The sequence below is a fragment of the Megascapheus bottae genome, chromosome 20 (genome assembly GCF_031878675.1).
Source record: "Megascapheus bottae isolate mThoBot1 chromosome 20, mThoBot2.hap1, whole genome shotgun sequence".
In the NCBI taxonomy this organism is placed as follows: Eukaryota; Metazoa; Chordata; class Mammalia; order Rodentia; family Geomyidae; genus Megascapheus; species Megascapheus bottae.
Window position 1 is genome coordinate 30,614,997 of NC_143528.1, and position 21,093 is coordinate 30,636,089.

The 21,093-nt window shown below is 34.2% G+C and overlaps 2 long non-coding RNA genes across 3 annotated transcripts; both read left to right on the plus strand.

Moving 5' to 3' along the window:
* The first annotated feature begins 8,014 nt into the window (after positions 1-8,014).
* Positions 8,015-16,961, plus strand: LOC150049341 (uncharacterized). Of its 2 annotated transcripts, none has more exons than XR_016538987.1 (3): positions 8,015-8,075; positions 15,072-15,263; positions 16,778-16,961. It is a non-coding gene; the product is annotated as an uncharacterized LOC150049341 (long non-coding RNA). The 2 variants fall into 2 exon arrangements; XR_016538988.1 differs by lacking the exon at positions 16,778-16,961 and adding an exon at positions 16,619-16,664.
* Positions 16,962-17,363: 402 nt separating this feature from the next.
* LOC150049342 (uncharacterized) lies at positions 17,364-17,935 on the plus strand. Its single transcript, XR_016538989.1, has 3 exons — positions 17,364-17,434; positions 17,586-17,641; positions 17,831-17,935. It is a non-coding gene; the product is annotated as an uncharacterized LOC150049342 (long non-coding RNA).
* Positions 17,936-21,093: the final 3,158 nt, after the last annotated feature.

Sequence of the window (21,093 nt, forward strand, 5' to 3'; positions counted from 1 at the left end):
ATCCAGCATTCTCCTTTTGTTCTTCTACAATGGTTTTGTATTGTTGGGAAAGGTCCTAACAATAAAGGTCCCCTTAATAATATACTGATAATAATTTAAAATATGTCATATGTGTCTGGCACCAAAAGTGAAAATAATAGATAGAACTCAGCATTCTGCTATCTGTGCATATACTAACAAACATAAGTGCAGTGGCCAGTCATTTCAGACTTTGAAAGAAGGACATGATTGATTACAGATACCTGCTTTTACTTGGTGATTTCCGCATGGAAGAGTTAGCATTGAAGTTCTACTTGATGTAAAAAAAAAAAAAAAAACAAAGTCATACATACATATATCCCCAGAATCTGAAACTTGGATCATGTTATGGCTGATGATGGTATTTAAATACATTTTGATAACAAATGATTGTGTAATATGATCAAGCAAAGAGAGAACAGGCTGCCTCATTTAGAAATGGCAAGATATGGAAAATTCAGGAAACAGGTATTGATGGTGTTGGGCCTTGGAAAACTCAACTTCCTTGTCTTGACGTCTGGACCTCAAGAGTGCAGTGATAGCTGTGGGCTAGCAAGATTCTATCAGTCATCAGCCAGAAGTTCTACTTTGCACATTTGGAAAGTCGGGGAGGCTCTCGGTGCAATGTAGCGAAAAGAAGAGCTTTTGCACGTTGTACAGAAGAAGCAATGTGAGCAATGCCTGTTCATAAACAAATGTCATCTTTACACAGGTCAGAATATCTTCACTGAGCACATTGAAGGCTTCTAACTTGCATATTTGCAGCAAGACAATATTGAAAAGTGACTACTTGCTATTCATAAAATGTTTCCCACTCAAATATACCACAGACCACCAAATCTGGAAGTAGTATATAAAGAGTTATATCTCTTCCTTGAAAACACTTTAAGTATATTTGAAGTTTAGATGGCTGGGCAATTTTCTATTGTTTCCTTGGTTTTCAACCATACTATTAATTAAGCATTTTTTTTCTATAATAATATAACATTCATCTTCGTACACTTTTGGAAGTTCATTATTACCAAGGTATTATGGTGCAAATAAATAATGTTTTACTTCCTCCAAATTCAGAACCAGGGAGAAATACAATATAGAAAAGCTGAGAGACCAAAATGTCATGTTTAGTATTAAAAGAGACCGAGCTTATGACTTTTTTTTTTTGCTAGTTCTGGGGCTTGAACTCAAGGCCTGAGTACTGTCCTTGGGCTTTCTCAAGGCTAATGCTGTATCATTTAAGGCGCAGCACCACTTTGGCATGTTCTGTGTTTGTGGTACCTAGGAAATCAGCTCAGGCATTCATCCACGCTAGCAGGCACTCCACACCAGGCCACACTCCAGGCCAAGTTTGTAGAGATACTCTCTAGCACTTCCGGCTTTGTTTTTGCCTGGAGACTACTGTATAGCAGTGTCACCTGGCAGAGGGGAGGGTACTATGAAAATCTGCCCTAAGACTCCCGTGAAAGGGGACAAACCTGAAGTTCAATTCCCTCTCCTCAGCTCAACAAACCAGGACCTCACTGCTCCCTCAGGACTTGGGGAAAAAAAATCAACTAGTAGATAAGCTAAAATGATTTTGCTTTTTGGTGTGTGTGTGTGTGTGTGTGTGTGTATGTGTGTGTAAATCAGAATGAAAAGGAAATTCTCACTATCCTACACTAACAGTTGGAGTAGACAGCAAAATCCACAATTCTCTTTCAACATACAGGGAGTTTTAAAGTGCTTCCCTCCCCATTAATTGGTTTCTATTACTCAACTGTCATATTGTTGTACACATTTTTTAAAATTATGATTATGGTTTTATATTTAAGTATTCACAATTGTGAACTTGTGCTTCAACCCCAGAGAGAATTAAAATAAAAGAAATCATTATGACTAAGATAGTATAAATAACATAGTAACTACTAACAAAAGAGATGAATATATTATTAACTAATAGAAACATACTCATGAATTATTATTCTAATAATTATTTACAAGAAATAAAGAATTTTATAAAATATTCATTTCTTTAAGAGAAAAAAACAGTTAAAATTATAATCAAAAATAAAAAAACAGGCAGTAATTTTTTTAAATTAACATCCAATTTTTATCAGTAGTTTATAGAAAGTAAGTGATCTGAATGTCACCACTCTTCATTTGATTTGGTGTAGTACAGTAAGAATAGAATGGTGAAAAACAAATGTCCAGGCTGTTTGGTCCAATCTCGTGTGTACTTTCTTTTTTTTTATTGTGATTAATAGAAGGGTTACATTATATTCACCAGATAGAAGGTGCATTACATCACAAACATTGATACTCTTTCTCATGACATGGTCCCCATACTCTTCCAACCCTCCCCCCCTTATCTTGATTTCCCCCCTTCCCTATCCAATTTCAAATAACCAATTAAGCACATATAAAATATATCAGATAACAAGGTGGAAAATTGTAACAATATGAGATAACCAAGGGATGGCAAAAGAGATGAGAGATAACAAAGTACCTTAAGGACAACAGTCACTCATTATAAGGCTTTTGTTTCCTTATCCTGGAGGTCCTTACATTTAATGTCGTACTATTTGGCCTAATGTCTCTAGATTTTGTTCTATTGTAAATCTCTGCTAGGAGAGCCCAAGATTTCTACTGATTATGACAAATGAGGGAAGCCATTGAGCCTATGTTCCTTTGAGTCTGGCTTTCTTCACTTAATGTGATTTTTTTCTAAGTCTTTCCATTTCCTTACAAATGGAGTGATGTTGTTCATTTTGGCAGCAGTATAGAATTCCATTGTGTATAAATACCACATCTTGTTGATCCACTCATCAACTGAGGGACATCTGGGTTGGTTCCATATCTTTGCTATGGTAAATTGTGATGCAATGAACACCATTGTGTAAGTGGCTTTAGTATGTCCTTGTTTCTGGACGATTGGGAAAATGCCAAGTAGTGGAATTGCTGGGTCATAGGGGAGCTCAATGTTTAGTCTTTTGAGGAATTAACAGGAAGTAATTTTTACAGAGTACTAAACATTAAAGCTCAATATGTTGATACATGCCTATAATTACAACCCAGGGGAAAGTGAGACAGGATAGAGTTCATGGCCAGTCAGGGCTACAGAAAATCAATACATGTTTCAAGAAAAAAAGAGAAAGGAAAGAAGTGTGAGAGCTGGTGGCTCCCACATTACATATGTGGAGGCTGAGAATCAGAAAACCACAGTTGTATGCCAATATGGGTAGGAAAGTTACCAAAAAGGCTAGGTGTAATTTGAGATTAGGACAATTGTGATTCCAGGGCAGGCCAAGAAGAAAAATCTGAATCTCCCAACAGTGACAAGCTGATCACAATCTTGTAGGCCCATCATCCCAACAACTACTGGAAACCTGAAACAGGTAGACAGTGATCAAGAGGTGTGCTTAAGATGGAATTAGCAAGAAGCAGAACTAGAGGCATGGGCCCAGAGGTTGTGTACCTACCTAGCAAATGTGTGACAGTGAATTCAAACTTCAGTACTATCAAAAGTTAATAAAGAAAGAAAAGAAAAAAGAAGGTAATCAACACAGAGATACAAATATGCCCTGAAGAAAAAAATGATGCAAGGGAAAGGAACAGTGGTAAATGTCAAACATATTTATTTTAATTATCTCAGAAATCAATTGCTTTTAAGTTACATTTTAAAACCTTAAACATACTACATGTTTACCTAAGAGGACCAAAATCAAAGTATGTGTAAGAGAGTTTTTGAACATGAAAAAAATGGAATTTGCTTTTGACATCTGGAGAAAAAAGATGATTTATAATGAAATTTAAAACACAATGATCATAAAACTTTTCAATAGAAATGCTTATGTGAGCAGAAGAAAAATAGCACTCTGGACTAGGAGTTTAGCCTAGTGGTAGAGTGCTTGCTTAGCATGCACAAAGACCAGGGGTCGATTCCTTGGTACACATACATACATACATACATACATACATACATACATACATACATACATAGAAAAAAGCCAAAAGTGGTGCTAAGGCTCAGATGGTAGAGCTCTACCCTTGAGAAAGTCCAAGGACAGTGCTCAGGCCCTGAGCTCAAGCCCAAGAGTGGCAAAAAAAAGAAAAGGAAAAATAGCACTCTTAAGAAACTTAGTAAAAGAAAGTGTAATCTAAAGATTCTCTCCTGGAAGAGGGATGACTTTCAGTTACAAAGAGCAAAAGGTGAAATGTTAAAAACATTAAAGAATTCAGAAACTTTTGTTCACATCAATTTTCCCTAAGAGTGTACCAAAGAGGTTACAATAAGGATTGATGGTAAAATAGATAGGGTTATCTACAAAATGAAAACTGAGAAGGATAAGAATGCAGAAATATTGTATGACCTACAATACATCTCTTCTCACTCTACGTCAAATCGTATTAATTATAATTATGCAAATTATTATTGCATCACCATACCAACTATGCAACAAAACAGAGAAAACAGGATAAAAACCAGCAAGGGACAAGAAAAAGATCAAAGCCTCACAATGGCTTGTTGATAACCTTTGTAGCAGCCCTAAGTATTACAATAGTGTGAGGGTGGGGAGAAACTTGGTGAAAGAAAGTGGAATCTAAGGATCTTTGATTATTAGGATTTTTGGTTGGGTGAGGACAAGGAAGGATATTTTCAAAATGATGCCCACTGATGCACTGGTTACATTTTTTAATGTACACTCAACAAACATTTATTGAGCACTAGTTGGGTGGTTGACCTAGTACTACTAAAACGGGGATTATTCCTGGCAAATATGATAACATAAATTAAATCACCTGTCAGAACAAGTAAACTTTGAGATTGTTTTGAAACATTGCATAGCTGTACACACAAAGAAGGCTTTTTATCTCCTTTTAATCAATTTGATGGAGGGTTCTGTGACTATAGAAAGATATGTATAAAGATATATTGATAAAACTCTCTAGTATTATTATAATGCTTAAATATTTGATGATTTTAATTATCAATAATTATCAATAATCATCTGCCTTTTCCAAACTAAAATCCCTTCACAATGTAACATTTTTGCAAATTTGATTGATTTAACTTATAAAGATTGATTCTCAAGTAATATCCTTTCTTGTCAGAGGCATGTTTACTTTTAACTGGTCATTTTGTTTTATTTCTTGTAAGATTAATTACAATAACATGACAGGTCTTGAGTGACCAATGATAACTTTTCAAATTAAAATAGTGTATAACTTATAAGGGAGTAAAAATGATGTATTTTCATCAGGGGTAACAGGGAAGGTTTTTGTGAAAATATAGACTTGAAATTGGAGCTTGATGGATAGGAAGGATTTTTGAGTATGTAAACCAAGAACTAAATACATTATGTGAAATACTAATAGAGGTGTAGTGGAGAAATAAAGGTAATATCTAAACTATCAGCAGTATAATTTTGCTTTGAATTTTATTAACCATGATAGAGCTCTTTCAAAAATTTACATCCTTCACATTTTTTCAGCCTCAATACAAAATGAATGTATTTCTACATCATATACAAATACAGTTCTATTTACTGACTGTTGTTTACAATCTATTTTGTTAAGTTATAGTAGTATTATAAAACCAATTTACGTAGGTGTATTTTTCATTCTTCTATGATGGTAATATGAAAGAAAATAAAACAAAAATTATCATCCTCAGGGATTTTAACTTCTCATGAGAAAACAGAAAATAATGGTGATAAGCTATAAAGTAAATTCTAAATGTAACAATATTTTAAGTAGGTGACTAAGTATGAGTTGTATAATGACATATTAAGAAGGGATAATAAAATAGGAAATGCTAAGTGAAACAGTGATTAGGTTATAAAAGTCAGTATGGCCCGTGTGGAAAGGTGACATGAGAAGAAGATAAGTAAGAGGTGAGGCAAAGGACATCAGAGAACTTCTCATCCAACATGAGACTCAGCAGCAAAATCTATGTCCAAGGGTAAATGACAAAGCTCATGTTCCCGGGGAAGGGGAATGCTTGATGGAAGAGGGGTAAGTGCTCAGAGATAACAATAGTCAGTTATTCTGAGGCCTTAAGGATATAGACTTCACTTTTTTCTGCTGAGTGAGCCTGTAAATCATAATATGATATAACATACAGGGGTAACAGGATCTAGTGTCAGTTTTTGTGAGATAATTTTTGGTTTTGCTGTGCAGTTATAAACGGTAGAATGATAAGAAGTCATAAAAAGAAGATGAAGAGCAGAGAAAAAGGTGTGTGAAAAGCTGGTGCTAATTTGAAAGGCAGTTAAATATGAATTATATACATTCTGAAGTGGAGAATTTTGTCCAAATTAATGTGCAGTCTAAACAGAAGTCTTCTCCTGTTAGAAAGGCACTTGATAGGAATGTAATAAAGCACCATCAATGCAAGACCATATAAGAATTTATGTGTGGGGGCCAGAAATTGATAGCATTATTTAAAAAATATCAAGGAAACTCTGTTAAAAGTCACATGTCATATGTGTCTTCATCAAATAGTACCATAATGAAAATAACATAAAATTTAAAATGTATCATTAAAATATGGACATAGTGATCAATGGAATAATAAATGTCATCTATTTGAAAAGTATATGAATGTATCTCTACATGAAAATTCAAGTGTCTGAAATTAAGATGTCCTATGAAAAAATATGAAAATAGTTCCATCAGAGATTTTACCAGCAGGTAAACCATCCACTGAAATTAATATTCACATCATTAACCAAATTAGGTTGGAAAACCTAAATTTCCAAATTTCTTTCCAAGTAAAAATAATGTTAAACTTCCAGTTAATTGTTAAGGGGAGAAGTAATTTATATTGTTATTTTCTTTTAAAGCTCATGCCTGGTAGACATACTTGATTCAGGTTACCAAGATATGAGAATGGAGGTTTGAAGATACTGCCCAGAAAAAAAAGTCTCAGAGATTCTAAGCAAAGGTGGGTTGGAGGTGTGACTCCGGTGGTAGTGTGTCAGCCCAGTATATAAGTTACATAGAGGGAGACCCTAACTTCAAGCACTGGTACCAGAAAAAAAAATTGTAATACTAAAATTACCATAGAAGGAGCTTACTGAATGAGTTTGAAAGCAGAACTATTTGGGAGGCAAAACATTTGCAAAGCGAATTAGGCAGCCACTTGATATTTTGTAAAAGCACTATTTTGTCTTTATTTTCTAATATATTGCATTTACTAACTATGACAATTTTGTTATCTCCCCTTCCCTAGCAAATCAACATTCACATTTCTACCTAATTGTACTTTCTAAATCACTAATTTTTTTTCTTGGAGTGATTATCTAAATTGAAAGATCATCCAAATCCATAAGGTAGAGCTTGTAATATGTACCTAACAAGGTGAAGTGAGAGTTTGAGAGCAAGAACTAAATGAGAAATATTTTGCAACTATTTGGGTCTGAAGAGCTGAAAAGGTGGACTGGTTATTCATGGATGTGAAGACTATCTGAGGAATATTTTAATTCCTTTTTTTTTCTTTTTTATTGTTGGGGTAATGTATAGAGGGGTTACAGTTACATTCTCCAGGTAGTAGGTACATTACTTCTCACACATTGATACCACTTCTCATGATTTTTCCTCATTTCCCTCTCCCTACCCTTCCCAATCACCTTGTTTTCCCCCCTTCCTTTTCCTATTCCGAATAAACAAACAAACGTATATACAATATGCCAGGTAACAAAGTCAGATACATTAACAAAAGGGCAACAAAAGAGAAGAGAAATAACATAGTACATTAAGAACAACCATCACGCAAGATAAAGCTCTTGTTTCCATATCCTAGAGATCCTTTCATTTACCTCATCCTATATGACCTTATGTATTGAGGTTGTGCGCCATTGTAATGCTGAGAAACCTTTTTATCCACATGTATCATATGTACGAATGGATGGATTTTTCTGTGATGCCTCAGTCCCAAGCGTGCATGTATCATTAACTGATCATTTCACCTCCACTGTTGCCAAGAAGAGAATGGGAGAATGTTTGAGGCAACCATGGAGATTTCTGTCCAGAAGATGTTATCTTTAAGATGTCTGTGAGGAGATGCCTGGTCTAAGGAGGTAAGATGTAAAACAGACCTGAATTTCCTGATTCACTCTGGAGTCTGAATATTAAGGGAGGCACAAATTTGAGAGTGTGCAGTAAGAGTGTAGGGCGGAGTGTGGGTGATGGGTTCGAAGTAAGCCTTCCTAGGGTCTTAGTGAGGGATAGAATGAGGTCCTTATCTGAAAGCCAAGGATGGAAGTCAGGAGTTGAGGGCATAAGGAAAATCAAGGCACCTTGCTTCAGCACCTGGAACTTCACCCAGAACATACTGGCAGTGGTTTGATGTCGTGAAACTGTCTTGTCCCAAATGTTTTTCAGTTCCCTGCTGATCCCTGAGAATAGCCAGCTCTCACAGAGTACATCCTACAATCAAGTGTTTTAAGGCAGAAGGGCTTGTACTTAAAAAAAAAAAAACAGAAAAGATATTCTGACCTGTGCAAATATAAAGAAACCTGAGCAGATTTTATATAAGATCTGAGCCAATTCTAACATTGCTGATCTTTGTGAAGGGGAAAAAATGCATCCATTATTTAAAATGCTATGCCTCAAGGTCACTGCAAAATATCTCCTGTTTTAGGGAGAAGTGCTTCGTCTCTCCATTTGGTCATTTTTAATTTGCATGTTTGTTAACCTCCAGACACAAATGACCCTTTTGACAGAAGCATCTTCGATTTTATGCAGCTATAGGAACCTTCTTCTCGTTTTTTGCCATGTAGGATCACTATCCCAAAGAGTTGGGATTTGCATTTAGAAAGTAACCCAAATGTTTACATAAATTTGTATAAACACAGTTATATTTAAGTATCTATCCTAATCTCATAAGAGAGACAGAGGTAGGATTTATCCATCTGAGAATTCTAGAAGCATCCTGTGTTGTGGATTCTAGGATGTCATAAATTTATTGTACAAAGTCAGTGTGGCTTCATGGATAAAATATTGGGTACTTGATAAAGTCATATATATGTAGAACTCCATTTTATCTGCTAATTACTGAATCTAAGTTTATCATCTGCTTTTAGCAGATAAACCAAATTTATTATTTTGTATAAGGCAGTCACAATAATTCTCCACCTGATGAAACATTGGCAAGTAAAAGGAAAATAAGAGAGAGGAAAGGGGAGTAGGAGGCTCTGCATCCTGGAAAATTTTTAGAAACTATCAGATGCATGCTTTACTCTTTGAATCTACTCCAAGAATAATTGTAAAACCAAACTTGGTCAAAAGATATTTGAAAAATGTTGGGACTATCCATTTTGGTATTTTAAAAGTGACTTTAGGCATATTTTGAAAATAGTTGCTCATCTGTGAATGCTTAACAAACAACAAAAAGTCAAGTGTTTTTCTATTTTTTTTGTTCAACTGCCTACCATGTAAAAGCAAGTGATACGTTGGGAAATGCATTCTGTAATGAAAGAGATAAGCCAAGAAGAATGTAGGCAATTGTTCAGATGTGAATGTAATAAATCCTCCCTCGTATCTACTGAATTCTCTGCTTGTAACCATAAGCTTGAAGTTGAATTCTTCAACTGCCCATATCAGAAGTACCACATAAATTTTCCTCAATATTGTTCAAGTATGTAAACTTACCACAGAGATCATTTTCTTAAAGTATTTTGAACAAATAAGTGTTAACTCCTTACTTACTGAAGTTAAGCACACAAAAATCAATCTGAGTTTCAATCGGATTTCTCAGTGATTTTCAGTGCTACTCCATGACATATAAAAAATTAAACTAAGTGTGCAGAGAAAGAACTTAAAAATAGAAGAAAATAAAAAAAATTAATTTTATTATCTTAAGTAGTTCTACAAAAGACTTGCCATTAGCAAAGAAGTTTATGATTGCTGAATCTAAGAAATATAGAGACTTAAGCCTGAAGAAATAATATATTTTTATACATGGAAAAATTATACACTAGAAGAAAGTTAAAGACAATGCAAGAAATTTGAAAAAATAATCAAAATGTGTAAATGCTTAAAATGTATTAATGCATAAAATTCCTTATGTATTATTAAGAACTAATACATATACAAATTATAAAAATAGCAGTAAAGTTAAAAACAAAGGCTGCTCAGAAAAGCAAAAATCGCTGACTATATAACTTTCAGCTGCTATTTATCAGAAATATCATTTAAGGCAAGAAAAGAATAACATTTTGTATTTACTCACTCAGCAAAAAAATTTAAAGGTAAAAATTAAAATGTACAACTGTTCACTTGTAGCATGAGTACATATTACTTGAGTAAGTAAGTTATAATGCCTAAATTATTTTATTTTATTTTTTATTGTCAGGGTAATGTATAGAGGGGTTACAGTTACATTCTCCAGGTGGTAGGTGCATTACTTCTCACACATTGATACCCCTTCTCATGGCTTTGTTCCCATTTCCCTCCCCCCACCTCCTCCCAATCATCTTGTTTTACCCCTTCCCTTTCCTAGTTCAAAAAAAACTAATATATATATTTTATATTTATATCTATATTTATATTTATAATATGCCAGGTAACAAAGTCAGATACAGTAACAATATGAGATTAACCAAAGGGAAAAAAAACAAAAGAGAAATAACATAATACATTAAGAACAACAATCACAAGATGAAGCTCTTGTTTCCATATCCTAGAGACCCTTTTACTTAGTCTCATCCTATATGACCTTATGTAACTAGGTTTTGAACTATTGTAATCCTCTCTAGGAGAGTCCTAGATAATGCCTAAATTTTAAGAAAGGTAATTTGGCATAAGATCTTAGAATGTTTGCTATCCTTAGGTCAATTATTTATACTTAGTAAGTTTAGTTTCAGTACAGCAAAATTATAGATAAGCTTATTGATTTTACCTCATGGAAATTTTATAAATATAAACAAGAAGGTAATTTTTTCATCAATTTCTTCTCCTTTTATTCCACTCCTTCCTCCTCTCCTGTGAATCTCTGTGTATGTGTGTATATGTGTGTGTGTGTGGTATGTATGTATGTGTGTGTGTGCAGTTGTGGTATTGGCTTCCACAGTTTTGTTGTCTCTTCTTTAGTATGTATAAGCCAGGATTGATGTGAAACATTCTGGTAACTATAGTATGAAAGAAAACATACACTTGAAGTAATCTCATCCCGCTCATATCTGATATAATTTAGAAGCTGGAAGGAATTTTTCAGCATAACTTAGCTTGTAAATCAGGTGACCAGGATTGCTAGCCAAATAGATTTAACCACCCGATCTTTAAACATGGATTTAGAGTCAAGAACTGGGAGGTTTTGAGCATGAGAGGGATTGGAAGCATGAGAAGGACTTGATGGATGGTTAGCATGAAAATAGAGGAGCAATATCCCAAGGAAATGCAGAAAGCCTATAAGAACAGAGAGCATATGCTAGATGATAGCCAGAAAACCTGGAATCTTAGTGCTTTAATCCCTGGAACCTTTTCGCTTTTAATAATGGTTAAAAAGAGAAACAGCAATGATAAAAATAAAATACACATGCTGATGACTTGATAAACAAGAACTAAGAAATTTCAAAAGGAAAAAGTCTAATTATAAAATAACCCTTAAAATTCCAAAAATTTGTTTGGAATCTTGTAATAAGTGGAGTCCTTGGCATAACCTTTTAACAGGTCAATGGGATGCCTTCAAATAAAAGTATGGTCAGATCTCTAAACTAGTAACTTTCCTCAAAGATTTATTATTCAGAGAAACTATTATGGTTATTCAAAAGTTTCTTTACTATTTTACTCATTGAAGTATTGCTTTTCAGTTTTAGAATTCTCAGAAAATTGAAAAAAATGATACAGAAAGTCTCCATAAGCACCATATATAGATGACATTAGTATTAGTATTACCATTATATTTTTGTAAAGCTCACCTCAATTTTCAAAAGTACTCAAGCCAGGCATGGTGGCTCACACCTGTAGTCCTAGCTACTCAGGAGGCTGAGATCTGAGGATTGTGGTTCAAAGCCAGCCCGGGCACTAAAGAATGTGAGACTCTTATTTCCAATTACTCACTAGAAAATGGGAAGTGGAGCTGTGTCTCAAGGGGTAGGGAAGTAGCCTTGAGCTGAAGAGCTCAAGGTCAGCGCCTAGGTCCAGAGTTCAAGCCCAGAGACCCCCCACACACAAAAAAAGAACAACTCAGAGCCATTAAATAGTGTGATTGCATTGGTTGAAAACTAAAAATTGTTATATAATCTAAAAAGAACAAAATTGAAAGGTATGCCTATATATAATAAATTATATTTGTGTTATCCTATTTTTTGAGATTTTGTGTTTAAATTTAAAAATATAATCCAGTTGACACTCGAACAAAAATAAAGTTTTGCCAAATATTCCATTAGTCATGGAGATTAGATTATCACTGATGCAGATAATCAATGAATTACCAATTTTACTTTTTTAAGCTGCCTGTTTACTTTTCTCCTCACATTCACAAAATGTAATTGTAGCAAAGGTTTTGTTTTTTTTCAAACCTACTTGATATTTACCTTTATAGGTGGAAAGTGGAACAGCTGGTCACAATGAGACATGCTGGAACTTCACAGTCGTAATGTGAAAACACATTCCTTTCTAGGATCACCCAAAACAGGCAACCAAGACTTCAGTATTTGAGATCTTAAATCCCAACAAATAGTTTTTACCTCCGAAAGTAGTTCAAAGAGGCAAAACATGATCTAATGAGTAAAAATTAATTTTAGCATATGCTTACTTAATATTAAAGATTCTCCTTTCTTGTATCCTCAGTGGTCAGACTGCCAGCCTCTGAAGTATAAAAAAATGCAAAAATGATCTTTTTCCTCTTACACTTATCACACAAACCACATAGCAAAGGACTGTTCCTTGGTTAAAGAATAGTCCAGTTACTTCTCTAAAAGGTTACCAAACAATCTCTTAATGGAGGTGCCAGTAGTAGAGTGCTTAGAATTTTATTCAAAGACACAAACAAAACAAACCAATATAGACTCAATCCTGAGATGAGAGAAAATGAGACTAGTAACTCAATCTCCCCCCAAATGTGATTATACATTGACTGAAGACACATCATGCTAAAGTGATGATAATGTGTTCATTATTTAAGACCGCTCTAAGTGGACTTGACAGGCAATTACTAAAGATATTCTTGTGGCTACAGCCTCACAAGAGATATGGCTAAAGCTGATGCAAGTCCTTTGTTTAATAACATTAATGTTTTCTGACCAGATTTGAATATAATATTAATTAAAACCCCAGAGAGAGGGATGCTTCTGGATATGATCAAAGCCAACAATGATAGTCAGCTCTGCCAAAGGTAGAATTTGCTTCACCATGTCAACCTCCTTTTTCCTGACCCCTTCAGTCTTGTGAGAAATTAGTTACACCAGCACACAAGGGAGAAAAAGTTAGTTTTCTAAAGTAAAATGCTATGCACTTATGAAATCTTGGAGGAAAACATATCTGGACTTTTAATAGTGATTCTTGCTCCTTTTTGTGTGACAGGTAGCAGATACATTAGAGAAAGTGATTAAAAAATTAAAAAGACCTTGCTTGTCTTCAGAGTTTCCCAGGCATTATCTTGACAGATCACATTCTGAAAACCAAAAGAAAATCAGAGTCAAGAATTTGTCATTTTTAGAACAATTGAAACCCTGGTGTTTATTTTATGGTATGGTATGGTATAAGTGTTTCTTTAATTCTAAATAAGTCTGTAACAATAATTTTGCCTATTATCTCAAAAATTTACACAAAATATTTTAAACACAAAACATAAATAAGTGTTGAGAAGGTAGGATTTATTTTAGTTTGATGACAGGGAACAATTGTACTCAAAGTTTTAAAATATAGGAATATTTTAGATGGCCCTAAAAAACATAAATCAGATGTTAATACACTTATGTATCACATAACAATTAAAATCTCAATTCAGTTTAAGAGAGTTTTTTTTAGCACTACAACAAGCAAATTAACAAAGGAAAGAAGTAGATGATTGACCTAACAAGGACAGATTCTTTCTTTGTAGGCCCGTGTACTTATATCTACAAGTCTGTTGGAGGTAGAGTAAATAATATTAAAAATCCATCTATTTCGCAATTGACAGATATTTACAAACTGCTTGTGAATTCCATGATAGTATACTAGGAGATAACAATACAGTATCAAGAAAAGATCAGTTTTCCATGGATAGTGCAGAGAGCATCCAGAATGATAGAACTCAGTTAGCTGGGGATTTGCATGCCTGCTTAGTCTGCTCTGGTACCACTTGACCTCTGCTCTCAATGCGAAAACCACACCATGCTTCTGGCATCTCCTGCTCTTTAACCTTCATACTTGGTGTTTGAAGGGACATTCTGCATTCATCATTATCATCTAATGCATACTTATATCCTCTGGCCTTCACTTAACTCTGCTTTTTCTTTCTTTTTTTTCTAATTTGCCGGTCCTGAGGAATTGTGGATGTTAGGTAAGCATGCTACCATTAAGCCACCTTCCCAGCCTTTCATGTATTTTTTAATGTCTTTTCTTTCCTCAAATTTATTTTGGATTTTATAGGTATCCAATCTTCTTTTTAAATACTACTCACATTTCTTAATGTACTCACTACCATAGAAATGTAACTGTAACCCTTCTATAAATCACTCTGATAATAAAATAATTTTAAAAAAACTGTTCACACTTCTAAGAACTTCCTCGACATTTCTGAGTTTTCTTCATGAACTCTGCAATCCATAATGACATAGGTTCATTTCCATCCCCAGTGCAATTCCTGCAGTGTTATTAATTGCGGAACCAGACTGCAGAATAAAAAGGATATGAATGAAAGTATGATTATCTAATATACTATCAAGAACTTCAAATGACAAGTGTGACTAAGAGAATGCAAAGATGTGCTGTAATTCTCTCACTCTCAGCTGGAACAGTATAGTGATATGTACTGTTAGCCATTCATACATCCAAATGTCTATCCATCCACATAATTTACATATTCCTAACATTATATTGAATGCCCAATAGACAATAAGACAATGTTCTATCTTTGTCTTTTTTATTAGATTCCCCAGTAGAAAATACAGCAATATAGATTTAGTAGGAAAAGCAAGTATTTATCGAGAAGTGAAATGAATGTATCAAAGCCACACAGGTGAATAAAAAGAATAGATTTTAATGAGAAAAATGTATTGCAAGCTTATAATTCATATTTTAACCAAGAAGATCCACATTGAATATTCATGCTCTACAAGCAGGTAATGTTTAGAAATTACTATTTCTCTTTCCTTCATTAGGTGTCTTCATTTGATGATCTATTTTTGAGTTTAAATACTTTGAAAATACATGCAAACAAGGAATAACAGAATCACACATTTGCAAATATGAGAAATCAAAACAGAAAAACATTCATCATCCTCTTCTTTCCCTCATATTTGATATGCAAATTAGTATGGCTTCTGCTCATATCTAAATTTTACTTCCAAGTTTTCTAATTCATTTGATCAGGTACATGAGAAACAATAGACTTGCTCGATTAAATTATACTAAGATGAGATATTATTTGAAAGAGATAGGTACAATATTATCATTTGACGGTGACAAGTTGTTTTATTGTAACATGTTCTTTATTCTGATTAGATATTTGAATACATTTGGAAAGATTTACTTCATTTTCCTCTTATCTATATTATCTGCAAAGAAAGAAAAGCTTACTTTAGTGATAGGCTATATTTTAATTTAAATTTAAGTTATTTTTAAGTAGTTGTATGAAGACAATACATCTTGACAGATATCACCTTCCATCTGTCTCAGTCCCACTGTTCCCATAAACTTTCTTAATTTTGTAGTATATGTATAGAATATTAAGGCTTCCTTCTTCCCCTCTTCTTCTCTTTATTCATCTATGCTTCTTTTCATGAATGCTCTCCTGACCTGTCAAGCACTAATGTTGTTGTAATCATTTTGAGTGAATTTTACTAAGGAATCATACCATTTGAATTCTCCCTTGCAAATACCATACTTTAGTGAATACATTTACATATAGCCTTATTGTTTGTGTGTACACTTATGAATTGTTTCTACCTTCCACATATGAAAGAAATGTAAATTGAACATATATTAAAATAAAAGATAAGACTTTCTAAACAGCCTTTACTATCCTTCCATTTTTGCTTGCATCTAAACTACAAATGGCAGTTTGCCAAATAATAATTTCTTCCTGCTGAGAAGCAATGCCTAAAGTGAGGTACAAATTTGCAAGGTTGTATTTCTTGCCATTAAGTAATGTACTATATATTTGAATAATAGCAAACATTTTAGGAATTACCTATATATTTAGAGAGTTATCTTCTTTCTAATTAGTAAGTTTCAAACATATCTGTCTGATATTTAATCAGACTAGCATAAATTTGAAGTTGTATGAATTGAAATCTATTATATGAATGATACCTGAACTCCAAGAATGTTCCTGTTAATCTCATTATAAGACCCTATGCTTTTCTCCACTCAAAGAAACTAAGACTCCTTATAGTATTCATTGATTAAATTGCTTAAGAAATTTGAGTTTTAGTTTTATCTCTTCCTTTCAAAAACCAATGCTTTATTTTTTCAGATAATAAAAGATATGCCTTTATGTGGCTCTACTGAAGTGAACACTGTGAGTTTATTGTACATATTTTAAAAACAAAATGAAAAATGAATGAATGTGACATTATAATAAAATTGGATTGTTCTTGTGTGTCATAATCTCTGTTCACTTTTTGCTTTGCAGTGAAACGTTATCTTGTCAAACTATAGAAAAAATGATAGAACACACTAGGTAAAATGTATTTCCAGAGATAAATCTACTTTATTCGCTGGCATTTATACTTCTCAGCTATCTCTCTTTGAATTGATCACTTCATCACTCACCGCCACTCATCTCCCAGAGGCAGCACAAGAAACTCTAATTGCTCAAAATGTGAGTGGTACTAATAAATGGTACAAGAGGAGGCTGTGTTACATCCATTAAGTTTTCAAAACCATTAGATGCTGCCAGAAAAAGAGAAGGTGCTCCAGAGACGCGTTTGACAATAGCGCTCAGTTCATAATGAGGTTCCTCTGAATCAATTTTGCATAGTCTTCATAGAAACTGCAGAGAGATTGCATATTAGCAAATATGTTGACACTTAGGAAGAGACAAGGGTGTTTTCTTTCTTGCAATCCTAATTTGCTGATGCAGACAGAGCTGTTTCCTCTATTAGTTTGCTCTAAGCAAAACTTAATGCTCTATATGTATGCAGTTGACAAACGGTCAGCTTCTGTTCTATGAATATCTTGCATCTCTCATAATCTCAGTCTTCCCACCTAGGCCAAGAACCTGAAAGAGACTGCAAGTGTAAGAGCTTCAATTCAGATCAAGGTTAAGAGAGACGTGATGAGAAAAGAAGTAAGTAGCTTAGTGATAGCATTGTCAGAGTTTAGCAGGTTACATTTTTATGTTGATGTCAAAATGTACTAATCCAAAATATTGCATATTAGTACTTAAGAAATCTGAAAAAATCAGATGTCTAATTTCCTCTCTGTTTTAACTGAAATAGGCAGAAGTATTACATAAAACCCTGTTCCTTCCTGGAGGAAGAAAATGAAGGCACAGGTATGCTAAGGAGCATCTGCTCTGAATTCTCGGAGTGTCAAAATATACATCTAGATGTCTTTGTAAATATGCATGAAATACCAATATTTTGGTGTTCCTTTGGATTTCCAATTCTGAAGTTTTCTAATTTCACACTTACATTAAGTAAGTGTGTATCCATATCTCTTGATAATCTGTCTTTTGTTGCAGCAGTCTCATGAGAAACCTTCCAAGGAATGAGAAAAAAAAATTCGCCCCTTTAATATCCACTTAATCTGGAGAGTATAGCAAGCTTTAGTGGAGCTGATTTACTGCACTGGGTTTCTGAAGGTTTACTGGGACCTAATTATAACTATACTGATAAACAAGTGATCTCAATTCACAAAAGAATTCAGTTGTATTATTTATTTCAACAATACTTATTATTAAACAAGGGAGTGCAATGGAGAGGATAAATGTGGTCACAGTGCTTTCTGCATATGTGTGAAAATAGCGGGAGAATGGGATGAAGGAAAAGGAGGAGGCAAGTTTGATTAGGGTGTCCTGTATGCATGGAGATGTCATAATCAACCACAGTGTTTCCTGTCAACTATTTCTAGGCAAAACTCCGTCTTGATGATGCTTCTTTCTTTAGTAGTATATTTTGAGTGTGTGGGTGTGATAAGAATGCAAGTCAAGTTGAACGTACAAACCACGGAAATATATAATGATAGCTGAACTACACTGTGGTCAGTTCTCAAGAGTTTTGTGTTTCATATAAGCTGTATCAGCAGCATCTATTTGTTGTCTGTGAACAGAAAAGAGCAACATGTAGGAAGAGCATTGTAGGAATTGGAATGTGCTCATCAAGAATAAGGCTATCCTAGAAGAGGGACTATGAACTTATTGCAAGTGTATTCACTGTAGTTTCCCTTTGAAAATAAATAAGGAAGGCAGACAACAGAAGGACAAAACAAAAGGGGGGGAATCCAAGCGGCGACTGGCCTTAATAGGGTAAGTCATGAACTATGGATGCAAGGCTATAAGGCAGGAAAGGCTTGAAGTGGGTGTGATGCTTGAAAGTAAAGAGTGGGTAAAATTGGGTCACGTGAGAGGTTCCACGAGATTGAAAGACAGGATCATTAATTCATTAGCCAAGGTTGTAGTGGACAAGGCTATCTTTTCCCTTTAGTGGCATCTCTTTTCCTTTCCTTTAAGAAGTAACGCTTCTACCTCATCAACAGACAGGAGAATGAGACAGGATTGATTTCTTTTACACCTGTAGGGGTGGCTTGTTTCTATCTCCAATGATAAATAATGCAAAAACAATAAAAATTTACTGAGGTACTGGGGTAATGGAAAGCTTCATGGAGTCCCACAGCAACTGATCTATTTCTTCTACCTGAATGTAACATGGAAAAGGTACATATGTAGAAATAAAAGAGTCATTTCTCATGGGGCTACCATGAAAAGCACATTAAGAGCCTGGCTCTGGAATAGTTAGAAGCCCAAGGGAAAGAGAGCCTGCCTCCTTTGTGAGAGTATTTGACCACTGGGTGTAACCTTGCCTGAAGAAGTATCTCTGAGTATCTCAGTAATCAGAGGTGTACATACCCTTTCCAGTATTAATCAATTTTATTATATCTGGGGATGAGAAATTTCAACAGTGTGGGGGAATTTTATTCTGCGGCATCTGGCTCTTGTACACTGCTCTACTGTATTTATTGTTGATATAAGCTAAAGTTTGAAATGGCATCTGAAAGAGACTTAAAGAATCCAATCATAATGTATGATTTGCAGAAAAGTTGAGTCTATCACTGGGCACAGAACGAGAACACAACTGGGTTGATAATGGAAGTAAAATATAATAGAAAAATAGTCAATATATTGAGTAAATTAATATTCGAACTGCCATTTGGAAATTTGGGAAACAGGATCTGTTAATGTAATTACTTCCCTATGAATGCATTTGACCTTTTTTCTGTTACAAATAACATGTGATATGATGTTATAAAATGAAATGTAGAGTACATACTAATTTGTGAACAGGGAGATTCACATTTAAACATCATTAATAAATCTGTGAATAGTTAGGGTGACATACTTATCAGAGAAAGTGTTAAGAAGTGATATTTGCCTGCCTATAATCTAGGATACTGTGAACATGTCTATAATTATTTTCATGTGATTGCGCAATTTTCTCTCCGACTAATTATTAATACCACGAGTTAGATTCCAATTAAAATAATTTCTTATCTGTTGCAGCTTTCACTGCCTGAAATTAATTGTGTGACTTATTAAATGTAGTGTGGTCGATAAGATAATTTATTTAATAATTTCAATTTAAAAAACTTATAAATCCTTACAAACTATTAGAAAGTTACTTTTTACAAATAACACGGAAACAATTATTTTTCCTAGCAACAACACAAAAATAATTGTGTGTAAAACAGAATGTAAAAAATGCTCAAATGGCACTGCATGACATAGATTATCTTCTATTTTTGAAATTAAAAGAAATTTTATCTCAACATATAATTGACATAATCCATTATAGTTAGGAATTTGTTATATCATGAAGATATCATTAAACTTATTTAATCCATAAAATTGAAAGCATGTTAATAAGAATGTGTATTTGGAAAATATTTCAATACCTGCTGTTTTCTCTTTCAAACAGTGGGACTTATTATTTCTCACTCTTGATAGCTCTCACTATAGATAGACAGATAGATAGATAGATAGATAGATAGATAGATAGATAGATAGAGCAATTTTTCACCAATGATGTTTTAAAGAGAAACTTACATTTTACTAGATAAACCTGTGTTCATGAACAAGTTTCAGAAATAGCTTGTCTCAGCCTTTTTTCCCTTTTTTTCAATTCTCAACTCACTCTCTGGGATGTGTGTGTGTGTGTGTGTGTGTGTGTGTGTGTGCGCGTGTGTGTGTGTGTGTGTGTGCATGTGTGTGTATTTGTGTTGGAGAGTGACAGGAACCAAACATGGGGCTTTATGCATTCAAAGCAAGCACACTATCACTGAGCTATAGCCCCAACCCTGTGCCAAGCTTTTCATCAAGACTTTCACTATGGGAAGAACCGGAGACCCCAGTTGTACCACCGGAACTAAGCTCCCTCTGGCTTCCTACAGCTAGCCTCACAAATCAAAGGAGTAATCAGTAGCTGTTATGGAAATTAGGAAATTGGATACAAACGAAATTCCCTGGTATAAAGCAAATGTGTAAATATGTGAAGCAATGAGAAGAACGTGCAACAAAAATGCATTACTTGAAATATTCCTCCCAATAGACAAGAAGTTCCTTTATCTTCTTACTTCTTATTCTGGCCATGTTAATTGAGGGATAGATCTTCCGGTACTGTATACTCAATACCTGTTACACTCTGTTCAGCTAAGCTGGCCTTTCCAATAAATATTTCATAAATTAATGTGTACAATCCTCAAGCTGAATGTGTATGTTTAATTTCCACAATT